This window comes from Phascolarctos cinereus, unplaced genomic scaffold, assembly GCF_003287225.1.
Source record: "Phascolarctos cinereus isolate Bilbo 61053 unplaced genomic scaffold, phaCin_HiC Scaffold_7;HRSCAF=346, whole genome shotgun sequence".
Lineage (NCBI taxonomy): Eukaryota > Metazoa > Chordata > Mammalia > Diprotodontia > Phascolarctidae > Phascolarctos > Phascolarctos cinereus.
In genome coordinates this window covers 159,028,253-159,041,761 of record NW_027556180.1, presented here as the reverse complement: position 1 = coordinate 159,041,761, position 13,509 = coordinate 159,028,253, and positions in this window count along the sequence as shown.

Below are 13,509 nucleotides of genomic sequence, written 5' to 3'. Positions count from 1 at the left end.
TTGGGTGAGTGATTTCCATTCTCTGGTTCTCAGATCCCTCATTTATAAAATGATTTATGTATGGCTTTGTATCCGCAGCACCTACTCAGTATTGGAACTAACTCCAAGAATGCTTATATCCTATTCATATATTAATTAGCATATAAATCTCAGGTAGGTTCTTGAGGAATATAGACATTAAATGACCTCCTCAGGTTTCACTGTTTACTAAGAATCAGATATGGGATATGAGCCAGCTCTCTTTCAATTCAAGTCTAGTACTTTCCATTCACTGTACTCTGATGTCCCTTAGGGGTAGCAGGAACATAATTGGGGGAGGGGAAGATGGATTTTCCTTGAAAAAGGTCAGTTCTTAATAAGTATTTATTGCACTGAAAGGAAGGGACTGGGATAGATGGCCCCAAGGTCCCTTTAAGCTCTAGGAGGTAGGATCCTAAGTTTTTCATTTGAATATGGATAACATTGTCTGTCTGTATTTTTAACAGAAGTTAGGAAGTACTTTTTCAAGCAGGAGAAACAGTGCTGTATATCTCATTAGCCATTTTTTTTTGTCACCATGTGCAAAATTAGATACTATAAAGCTTTTCAGGATTTGTGGCCAAAAGTCCCAATGTGGGATAACCTGCTGAAACAAAATGCTCTCCATCTTTGAGCAAGGTAAATGCCATCATGACCTTAAGTTTGCCTGTCTCAGTTCTACCTGGATAAATGTATTTGAGCTTTCATCAAGCCTTTTCTGATTTTTATTACTCTTTGCATTCTGTCTACTAACTGAAAACAGAATTCCTTCAGATTCCTGGGCAGCGTGCCACCACTTTGGGCCATGGGGCCAATAAAAATCATTAGCAATACATAAATTTTATCCAGTGGGCTTTCCTGAACATGTGCGAGTATTCATAAGGTTAGCACACTGAAATCCACATGTTTTGTCTCATCGTGTGCTCAGCTTTTACTCTAAACTGGTTAGCCAAATGCCTTTATATGATTACACTGACATTTAAATCAAATGCTGATCAATATGTGGTTCAAGTAGACTAATAAGATAGACAGTTTTGCTAATAAAAACATAATAAATAAAACTGCAGTGGAATTCAATGTTTTCCACAAATTCCAGGTCCACAATTCACTCTGTTTTCACCTCAACTATTTGTAATATGCAAGATGAACATAATCATGAAAAAAAAAACCTTTGGTCAAAAGTGAGCATACGCATGGTTACAGTGGTTAGATGTGTCAGCTTTCTTATGATACTGGGAAACCAAATCTAGCTTTTTTCATTTGAAATTCAAAATTGTCCTTTGCTGATGTCTATTAATGTATCATTTACTGTCTTTGAGTTTTATGACTTTTCCTTTTATATTTCTTGGAAAGTAAGAAATACTTTGTTTCTTTGAAAAATAAGTGTTTTCCCCTTTGCGTCAGGTAAAAAAAACAACAACGAAGCACAGACACAGTTGGAAGAATATGTGAAGTCTATTAACTCTGATGTTTAATTAAAAAGTGCCAGTACCATAGCAACAGCCACACAACATGTAAACATGCTGCTTCCAGTGAATGTAACACCTACTTCAATATAATTCCCAGTGTGTTTCTTTGGTTCATTGTATAGAAACTTAATGAAAATAAAATATCAGATATAAGCATATAAAAATAGACTGAGAGATGGTGATGAATAGTGTAGTGAAAGAGAAAAAAAAGCTAATTTCTAGAGAACAATAAAGCTTAAAACAACAACAACAAAGTATTTCACCTAAGTTGTCATCAGTAAGATTATTGAGCGTTCCAAAAATTTGTTTCAAATGGCCTTGATGCTGCAAATCAGAGTATAACAGAGCCAAAATTCTCAGGTTAAAAAATCATTAAAAGGATACCAATCCTGTAATTTAAACCAGAAAGTGACCTACTTTAAAGCCAATGTAATATGGTGGGAAATATATTTTGGGCCATAAACATTTCCTTTCTTTTTTTTTCTTTTATAATAACAAAGTAACACCTCTTTGTATACAGAGAAATTAAATGAAAATTATAGCCAAAGGATTTTGTATGATGCAAGGGTTGTTAGTGTTTTTGAAGGAGAGTTCAGATAACCAAAGAACAGGAGGGAAATAGCCTATCCACCTGCATTTACTCACAATGATATTGAAATTCTCCTAGACAGATGGGAATCTATTTTTAAAGACCTCCAGGGAAGGTAGCTCCACAACCTGTCTAGGTAGGCTATCCTCATGTTTACTTCATTGTTGTTTGCTGTTCAATTAATATTTGTATATTCGCATGAATGTAGTTAGGGCCAAAGTCAAAACTTAGCAATAAGAAAAAGAAAATAAAGTACAAATCAAAACCATTTTAAAATGACTTTTAACAGCACAGAAAATATGGCAGCAGATGTAAATATATTAGGTTTGGAAAAACAAGGAGGAAAAGTTTGGAAAAGAAAACTGTTTAGTAGTCCCAAAATGGTACAGCAATGTTTATCTGTCAAAGAATTTAAAACACTTTTAAAAATAAATCATTTTCACTCATTGGACTATTAATATCACAACCATATCTGAGAAATGAATAATTTATTTGTATTACAATTTTGCAACACTTTTTCCCTCTATGGGGACGTAATTTCCCTTCATCTTCCTAAATTATTCTTGGCATCTTTCATTACTCTTTTTTGTTTTCACACAGGAAAAGAACTATGTTTCAGAATTCTTTTTCACCTATTTCCTATTTTAAAAAAAAGCTTATTTATCTCCAAATATATATACATATCTATATATATACATATATATATATATACATATATATATACATATATATATGTATATATATGTATATATATATGTATATATATGTGTATATATATATATGTATATATATAGATATGTATATATGTGTATATATATATATATATATATATATATATATATATATATAGATCAGGATCCCAAATAGTCTTAGAACATGAACTATGTGGGTGTATTTATTTCCTGGTGAATTGTTATATTTTTAAATAATTAAATAATCAATTATTAAATTATCACTAATTACAAGCTAAAAGTACTGTCAATAAAACGACAAAAATGAAAGTGACTGTCTTCAAGGATTTTAGCTTCTACAGTTTTCTTCACAACATTTTTCAAAAAATCATAATAACTCTGTGAGTTAAAGGCCTTTTCTGATCCATCCAGCTATTAATTACATTTTCCTCAAATCAATTAGAATCTTTTATTCAAAAATTTAAAATATCACATATTTTGTTTTTACATCACCTTTATTTCCTAGTGTATTCCTCCCATCAGAGTCATCATTTATAACAAATACATTTTTTTTAAAAAAGCAAAATATCAACACATTGAAAAAATCTGACACCAATATTATTTTGTACCAATATAGTGTACTAATCTATGCAAAGAAGAGGCAAGTTTTCTTACATAATTTCTTTTGGGATAGGGTTGGTCACTATAATTTCACAGCATTCATTTTTTTTGTTTAATAAAATTTTATTTCTTTTACAACTTAAATTTCAAGCCCATGTCTTTTGATTCCGAATCTATTATTTTTTCATATTTGCCAAATTTAAATTGTGTATGTATAGATACATATGCTCATATAACCATATATTTCATCATTATATTCTGATATATACATAAATATATCCGCATATATGTATGTATAATATATCACCATATTTTAAGACATATATACACTATGCATAAATCCAAAAAAGGCTCAGAGACAATTTGGATTGTGAGCCCTCAGTAAACTTAACACACTGTGATTTATGTGTTCATAATTTTTTGCCATCAAATATTTTTCCTCTCCTTTATAGCTCCTAACCTTGATCTTTATCCTGACTGTGACCTCCAATCTCTCTATTCTCACTCTGTCTTTGGACATCACCCTTGTTACACTCTCTTCCCTTCTCTTTCTTAAACCCTTGCTGGCCATTAGTGGAGAGCTCCCTTTTCTCATCTCATATCACTCATTTGTCTTCCTGCATTATCTCCTACTTCACCTTATCTCACTTGAGGAGGCAGTCCTTCTCCTTGCCAAGGCATTGACTCTGGATCCCATCTCATCTCATCCTAAACAGCAGATTGCTCCAACTGTTATCCACAATTTCTCTCTGATCTTCAGTCTCTCACTGTCTGCTGCCATCTTCCCTGAGGTCAATTACCATTACCAAGTCTCCCACATTCTTAAAGAAAAGAACATTCACTTAATCCTATCGCCCCTGTTATTTTGTTGTTATTGTTGAGTTATGTTCAATTCTTAGTGAAAGCCACTGGGGCTTTCTTGAAAAAGATACTGAAGTGGTTTGCCCTTTCCTTCTCTATCTCATTTTACAAATGAGGAAAACTAAGGCAAACAGTCAAATGATTTGGTCAGAGTCAAACAAGTAATAAACATCTGAGGCCAGATTTGAACTCATGAAGACGAATCTTCCTGATTCCAAGCCCAGTGCTCTATCTACTGTACCACCTAGCTGCCCCATGACCCGTGATGGTTATCAGTTTATAATTATACTCCCCTTATGAGATAAACCGGATAAATCTACTTATAGTCGCTGCTTCTACTTTCTCTCCTCTTGCTTAATTCTAAATCTGAATATGGTTTCTACCCTCAACAATCTGCTGAAGCTGTTCTTTCTGAAGTTACTAGAATCTTTTTATTGCCAGATCTCAACTGCCTTTTCTCCATCTTCATTCTTGACCTCTTAGCAGTCTTTGTCACTGTTGATCACATTTTTTTGTGTGTAGATATTGTAGGTTTTTCTTTTTTTTTTACACTGTTATCTCCTGGTTGTCCTCCTACCTGTCTAACCACTCCTCAGTTTCCTTTGCTGAATCATTATTCAGGCTTCATGAATAAAGTAGATATTCTACAAGGCTCTGTCCTAGGTCCTATCATCTTTTCTGAATGTTATTCTACTTGATAAATATGTCAGTTTCCTTGAGTTCAATAATCATGATGATGTAGATAATTGCTACATGTATGATATATCAAGGCATGGCCTTTCTTGTGAGTTCCAGTATTGTATTTTCCCTAGTGTATCAGACATTTTATGGCACATTGAATAAGCACTACAAACTCAAATGCCTAAAACAGAATAAATTACCTTTCTCCAGTTCATGGCTTCAGCACCTACTCTAGGACTTTAGCATTAGCTTTCTAATTTGTCTCCTTCCTTCAAGTCTTTTCCACCTTACATCATCCTCCACTCAGTTGCCACAGTGATTTCCCTAATGTGTAGTTCCAACTATGTCACCTCAACCACCATCAGCACCACCATGAACTTTAAACACTTCATATTGCTTCTAAGATCAAATATAAGCTCCTCTGGCATTTAAAACTTTTTCACTACCTAGTGTCTTTCTATCTTTTCAGGCTTCTTAAAAGTTATTCTTCTCTAGGGGCAGCTAGGTGGCGCAGTGGATAGAGAGCACTGGCCCTGAAGTCAGGAGGACCTGAGTTCAAATCCAGTCTCAGGCTAAACACTTGACACTTACTAGCTGTGTGACCCTGGGTAAGTCACTTAACCCCAACTGCCTAAAAAAAAAATTAGTCTTCTCCAGGACAAATCAAAAGCATTTATTAAGTATTTACTTTGAAGCAAGCACTCTGATAATTGCTAAAAGTGCAAATATAGGCAGAAAAGCAATCCTTTTCTACAAGTAGCTTATGTTCTAATGGCAAAAGGCAATACATAAAAAGAAACAGAAAACCAGAAGGGCTATAGAAGAAGGTTCTGCCCCAAGTGTACATGATAAGAAGAGTTGGGGAAAATTTACTAGTCAAGCATGGAATACATAGAGAACTGAGGATATGGCTGACTTGAACACTGTCCACAATAAAAATTTTGGGAGGAAATTTAGGATCAGATCAAAGGTCTATAGAGACAGAGTATATTTACAATGTGACAATACCAGGAGCAAAGTGAATTTCAATTGTGAGAAGGTTTCTTTGGCATGGTTGAGAAATTTGGAAAGCCAAGAATAGAGCCCAAAGAAGAAAGAAGAAAAATACCCACTTTGATCCTGCCATACACTCCTGTATACCCCTTATACAACACTCATCTTTTGAATTAGCTTTTATGCATTCTGGAATTTTCTTCCTCCTTACTGCCCCCTCTTAGAATCCCTGATTTCTTTTAAGACTCATATGAAGTGTCCCCTTCTTCATGAGGCCTTTCCTATTTTCTATAGCTTCCTTCTGTAGTTACTTTACATCTACTGTATGTGCATCTTGTTTGTACCCATATATGTAAACGTCTTCCAAATTAGAATGTAAGATTCTTGAGGGCAGGAATTGATTTTGGTTTTGTACCACCAGTGCTTAGCACATTGCCCTAGTACATCATAAATTTAGCTTAAGCCACTGAACTAGACACTGGACACACAAAGACAATTTTTTAGAAAGATATTTCTGTCAGACAATAAGGACTTATGGGAGCCAAGATAATGGAGTAAGCACTCTCTCTTTTTGATTTCTTAAAAATCCAGAAAATAGTGCTCCAGGATAAATCCTGAAACAGTGGAGCCAGTAGAAAGATGAAAGATGGGATGGAGCAGTCTTTTCGCCCAGGAAATTTGGAGGATCAGAAAAAAAGGTCCATTTCACTGAGGTAGCAGGGGAGTGCATTCCAGGATATGAAGTGTCCCAGCAAGTCCCACCTCGGCAAACCAGTGGGAGATCTTGAACCCCAGGGTTATGGAACAGGCAAACACCCCAAGAGCAGGACCCCTCATATGTCTTTGCGTAGCCAGGGGAACCAACAGATTCCAGCTTGGAGAACCACCACACATGCTGGCAAAGCCCTGGGTGGGTAGGCATCCTGCGGCAGCAGACCTCCAAGTGCTTCAGCGCTGTCCTAGGAGGGTAGGCATCCTCCAGCAGCTGAACATCCTCATGCTTCAGTGCAGCTCCGGGGAAATGCAGAAAAACCCCACCTGGCCTCAGCACACACCAGACACCAACACTAGGACCCCAGCTTAGCACCAGGTAAACTGCCAGAACCCTAGAGTCTCCAACTGCCAACACCTGAGGCCCTAGCACAAGAAGCTTGGGACAGTGCCCCTTTGCTCCAGCAGGAGAGCTCAACTTTAAAAGCCAGGGAATAGGCTTACATTATGAGCAAGTAGCAGAAAAGAACACTGACCATAGAGAATTATCATGATGACAGGGAAGATTGAAACAGAAACTCAGAAGAGGATAATATCATCAATAGATGCAGTTTGAAACTTCAAAGGGAAATATGAATTGCTACCAAGCCTAAAAAGCCTTCTTGGAAGAGCTCAAGAAGAATTTTAAAAAGTGAAATTGGAAAAAGAAGTACAAAAATTGACTGAAGAAAAAAAATCCTTAAAAAATACAAATGGCCATTGAAAAAGGAAGTACAAAAATCGCTGAAGAGAAGAACTCCTTAAAAAGCAGAATTGGCTGGGGGTGGAGCCAAGATGGCGGAGTGAAAGCAGAAACTTGCTTGAGCTCTTCCCCAAACCCCTCCAAATACCTATGAAAGATGGCTCTAAACAAATTCTAAGGCAGCAGAACCCACAAAATGACAGAGTGAAACAAATTTCCATTTCCTGGATGATTGCTCAGAAAGGTATATGGAGCCGGGCTAGGAGCAGAACGCAGCACGGCGTGGGAGCCCAGGCTGCAACGAACCTGGATCAGGCCTCAGAGGACTGAATCGTGGGCAGCTGTGGTGGTTTCCAGACTTCTCAATCCACAAATGCCAAAGACAACGTAGAAGGTCAGTGGGAAAAGTCTGTTTCTGTGGTGCTGAGAGAGAAAGGCTGGGTCTCAGATCCAGTTCCCCTAGAACACAGCCCTGGGGTGGGCAGCTGCTTCTCGTGCTTCCAGCCCACACACCGAGAGGGAATCGAATGGCTGATCAGAGGGGTGTTGCAGGGATCTCACTGCTGGTGCTGAGGCAGGAATCTCTTGCTTTGCCCGTGCTTGGATCTGGGTCACAGTTCTGTACGGGCATCCTGGGGTGAGGAGGAGCATTGGCACAGTGGAGCTTGTAGTGGCTGTGGACAGGACAACTTCACAGTTCTGGGATAGAAAGGAGTGCTTATGGTCACTAATAGACCACAGCACAGGCCAGGAAAGGAGTTAACACCTCACTCCTTACATACCACCTTGCACGAACTGAAAATTTAGAGGTCCCTACAAGTATTTCTGAAAACAACTATATAAACCCCCAAAGGTTGGGACAGTACATTCTCCACATTGGAACCAGACTCTTACCTTAACAATAAGTTTAAAACTCAAGTAATTGGCCAGGATCATGAGCAAGCAGTGCAAAAAGAGTCAGACTACATTATCTTACTTTGGTGACAAAGAAGATCGAAATATACAACCAGAAGAAGACAACAAAGTCAGAGCTCCTACATCCAAAGCCTCTAAGAAAAATATGAATCCGTCTCAGGCCTTGGAAGACCTCAAAATGGATTTTGAGAAACAAGTTAGGGAAGTAGAGGAAAAACTGGGAAGGGAAATGAGAGTGGTGCAAGAAAATCATGAAAGACAAGTCAACAGCTTGCTAAAGGAGACCCAAAAAAATACTGAAGAAATTAATACCTTAAAAAATAGCCTAACCCAAATGGCAAAAGAGATCCAAAAAGCCAATGAGGAGAAGAATGCCCTAAAAAGCAAAACTGGAAAAATGGAAAAAGAAGTCCAAAAGGTTACTGAAGAAAATACTTCCTTAAAAATTAGAATAGAGCAATTGGAGGCTAGTGACTTTATGAGAAATCAAGACACTGCAAAACAAATACAAAAGAATGAACAAATAGAAGACAATGTGAAATATCTTATTGGAAAAACAACTGAAATGGAAAATAGATCCAGGAGAAAGAATTTAAAAATTATTGGACTATCTGAAAGCCATGATAAAAAAAAAGAGCCTAGACATCATCTTTCAAGAAATTATCAAGGAAAACTGCCAGAGGGCAAAGAAAAAATTGAAAGAATCCACCTATCTCCTCCTGAAAGAGACTTCATCTTTCAAGAAATTATCAAGACAAACTGCCAGAGGGAAAAAAAAAAAATTGAAAGAATGCACAGATCTCCTCCTGAAAGAGATCCCCAAAGGAAAACCCCTGGGAATATTGTAGCCAAATTCCAGAGTTCCTAGGTCAAGGAGAAAATATTACAAGCTGCCAGAAAGAAACAATTTAAGTATTGTGGAAACACAATCAGGATAACACAAGATTTAGCAGCTTCTACATTAAAGGACTGCAGGGCATGGAATATAATATTCCAGAGGGCAAAGGAGATACGATTACAACCAAGAATCACCTACCCAGCAAAACTGAGTATAATCGTTCAGGGGGAAAAATGGTCATTCAGTGAAATAGAGGACTTTCAAGCATTCTTGATGAAAAGACCAGAGCTGAATAGAAAATTTGACTTTCAAATACAAGACTCAAGTAGAACATGAAGAGGCAAACAGGAAAGAGAAATTATAAGAGACTTGTTAAGGCTGAACTGTTAGCATTCCTGCATAGAAAGATGATATTTATAACTCATGAGACTTTTGTCAGTATTAGGGTAGTTGGAGGAAAGAAATATATATGTATGTATAGGTAGATAGATAGATAGATAGATAGATAGATAGATAGATAGATAGAGGTCACAGGGTGAGTTGAAGATTAAGGGGTCTTATTGGAAATATAAAATTAAGGGATGAGAGAGGATTATATTTAGAGAATAAGGAAGGAGAGGTAGAATGGGGTAAATTATCTCACAAAAAAAAAAAACAGAAAAGAAAATCCTCTTACCATGGAGGGGAAATGGGGGAAATGGGGGAAGGTGAGAGGGAATGAGTGAATCTTATTTTTATAGGATTTGGCTTACGGAGGGAATAACACGCACATTCAATTGGGTAAGGAAATCTGTCTTACCCGAAGGGAAAGTAGGGGGAGAAGGAGACAAGAGAGCAGGGGGATGATAGAGAGGAGGGCAGATTGGAAAAGGAGATAATCAGAAGCAAATACTTCTGAGGAGGGATAGGGTCAAAAGAAAGAATAGAATAAATGAGAGGGCAAGGTAGGATTAAGGGAAATAGAGCTAGTTTTCCAGTACATGTCTACTATGGAAGTGTTTTGCATAACTGCACATGTATAACCTATATTGAGTTGCTTGCCTTTTCAATGAGGGTGGTTGGGGAGGGAGGAAGGGAGTTTTGAAACCTAAAGTTTCAAAAACATATGTTTAAAAAAATGTTTTCACATGTTACTGGGAAATAAGAAATAAAGGAAATGGGCTATGTAAGTCTATCCTGCCCTACAGGAAAATAGAAGGGGAAGGAGATAAGAGAAGGGGGAAAGAGATAAAAGAGGGGACACACTAGGGGAAGAGATATTCAGAATGCATACCATCTTGGGGTGGGGGAGCGGTGACATGTGGTGAAAATTTGGAACTCAAAATCTTGTGGAAGTAAATATTGAAAACTGAAAATAAATAAATTTATATTAAAAAAAGAAGCCTTTGTGTCTTCTTCCACTTGCTGAATTAATATAAATTTTTCTTTAATGGGATGCCTCACAACTTTATAACTATTTTTCATCTTTTATCAAAAATGACTTTCTGGTAAAGGTTGATATTGTCTTTCCCTACAATTTTGTCGTTTCATCATTCCTCATCCAGGTTTGAAATAAAAGAGATTCAGAAAAGTTTGTGCTTGTTTCTTGTCATTCATTCTACTAAAACATAATTAAGCAAGATTTAAAAAAAAAAAGGAAAAGAAAAGCAGAATTGACCAAATGGAAAAAGAGGTACAAAAGCTAACTGAAGAAAACAATGCATAAAAAATTATAATTGGGCAAGTAGAACCTAATAAAACATCAAGAATCAGTCAAACAAAATGAAAACAATGAAAAAAGAGAACAAAATGTAAAATACCTCATTGGAAAACCAACTGAACTGGGAAATAGATCCAGGAGAAATAATTTAAAAGTTATTGTAGTAACTGAAAGCCACGACCCAAAAAAAAAAAAAAAAGATCCTGGACAGTGTCTTTCAAGAAATTATCAAGGAAAACTGCCCGGAGGTCCTAGAATCAGAGGGTAAAATAGTCATTGAAAGAATTCGCTGATCACCTCCTGAAAGAGGTACCAAAATGAAAATGAATATTGTAGCCAAATTCCAGAATTATCAGGTCAAGGAGAAAATCCTTCAAGTAGCCAAAAGGAAAAATAAATAAATGAATAAATAAATAATTATCATAGAACCACAGTTAGGATTTTGCAGGCCCTAGCAGCTTATATATTAAAAGATCAGAGGGCTTGGAAAATTATATTCCTTAAGGCAAAGGAGCATGTATTATAGGCAAAGATGAACTACCCAGGAAAATTGAGCATAATCTTTCAGGGGAGGAGGTGGACATTCAATGAAATAGGGGACTTCTAAACTTTCCTGATCAAAAGACCAGAGCTCAACAGAAAATTTGATTGGCAAATACAAGATTCAAGAAAGGCATATCAAGATAAACAGGAAAGAAAAACAAACAAACAAACAAACAAAAGCATGTTATTCAATAAGGGTAAACTGTATCCATACATGAGAAGATGATACTTTTAACTCTTGAGAACTGTATCTTTATTTTGACATTTAGAAGGGGTATACATGGTCATAAGGTGTGGGTATACATTGACTTCGATGTGAGAATTAAAAATAATAATAATAATAATTCATTAACTAAAGGGTGAAAAAATGGATTGTATTAAGAGGAAAGGAGGAGATAGAAAAGGATAAATTATATCACATGAAGAGGCACAAAAACCTATCACAATAGAAGGAAAGAAGAGAAGGAGGCGAGCATTGTTTGAACCTTACTCTCACATGATTTAGCTCAAAGAGGAAATAATATACACACTCACTTGGGTATAGAAATCTATCTCTTAGGAAAAAGCAGAGGAAAGTGGAAAGAAAAGGGATGGAGCTGATAGAAGGGAGGGCAGATTGAGAGAGGTGGTGGTCAGAAGCAAGAAAAAAAAAAATTCTGTCCTGAGACAGTTTATATTCTACTAGGGGATTCAATATATACATGTATGTATATATGTATATACACATACATACATATACATACACACATATTGTATATATATATATACACAATATGTGTGTATGTATATACATGTATGTATATATGTATATACACATACATACATATACATACACACATATTGTATATATATATGTATATATGTATATACACATACATACATATACATACACACATATTGTATATATATATGTATATATGTATATACACATACATACATATACATACACACATATTGTATATATATATATATACAATTAACATAAGAACATTTCATTTGGGAGAAAGCAGTAACAAGTAGGTGTATCAGGATTGGGGGGAGGGGTGGGAAGCTTACCATAAGAGATAAAGGGTGTGTTTTGTCTTTGTCAAAGTTAGGGTTTCTTTTTTCTTTTTTTTCTTTTCTTTTCTTTTTTTTTTTTTTTTTGTGAGGCAATTGAGGTTAAGTGAGTTGCCCAGAGTCACACAGCTAGTGAGTGTTATGTTTTTGAGGCTGTACTTGAACTCAGATCCTCCTGACTCCAGGACACTGGGCCACTTAGCTGCCCCAAAGTTAAGGTTTCTAAGAGGTGCAGGGGTGGCAGACTATCAACTCAGAGTTAGAGTTAGGAGATGGAATACAAATCAAGTAATAAGCAACTGTCCCAGTTGGATGAAATGAAGAGTGTATAAAAATGAAAGGAATAATATTTATTAGATATATAGAGTGGGGATGAAAGAATCACACACTAAGTTTGTGACCTGGTTAACTGGAAGTGTACTCTTGTGTCATATACAAAAAATAATGAGGAAAGGTAATATAATGAGTGGGAAGGAAAGATATAGAACAAGATTAATATTCAACTCAACCTGTGTTTCCGTTGTTAGGAAATTATCCCATGAGACTTTTCCAAATACCTTGCTAAAATCAAGATTAATGATATATCTATGACATTTTCCCAATCGACAAGTTTAGTAAACTTATTAAAAAATAAAAATAAGCCTATAAATCAATTATTTAATATGCACAATTTATTTAATTTAAATAAATTTGTATTAACTTATAATAGCATTGACTCTATTTTCTTATTACGTTACGATAGCTTAATATTCAGCTAGAAACCTTTGAGTGACTATATACAAAGTATTATTTCCTGATGTTTAGGATTACATATAAAAATACACCAATAACTGAGGTGTTGAGTAATGCAACTTGTAAAATATTGTCTGACATAAGTTTGTCCTCTAATTTGAGAGCATTCTCAAGGGAACTGCAACAAGTTAAGCCTTACATTCCTAGGCACAGATGTTTATGTGTATAGACAAAAAGGATTATCAGCTAGGCTAACAAGTATGTATGTTGTCTTACTACCTGTGCAGGGGGAGAGAGGGCTATGGGATAGAGAATATCAATTTTAAGTTAAATTAAAAACTTCTTAACATTGAGATCATAGCTTAAG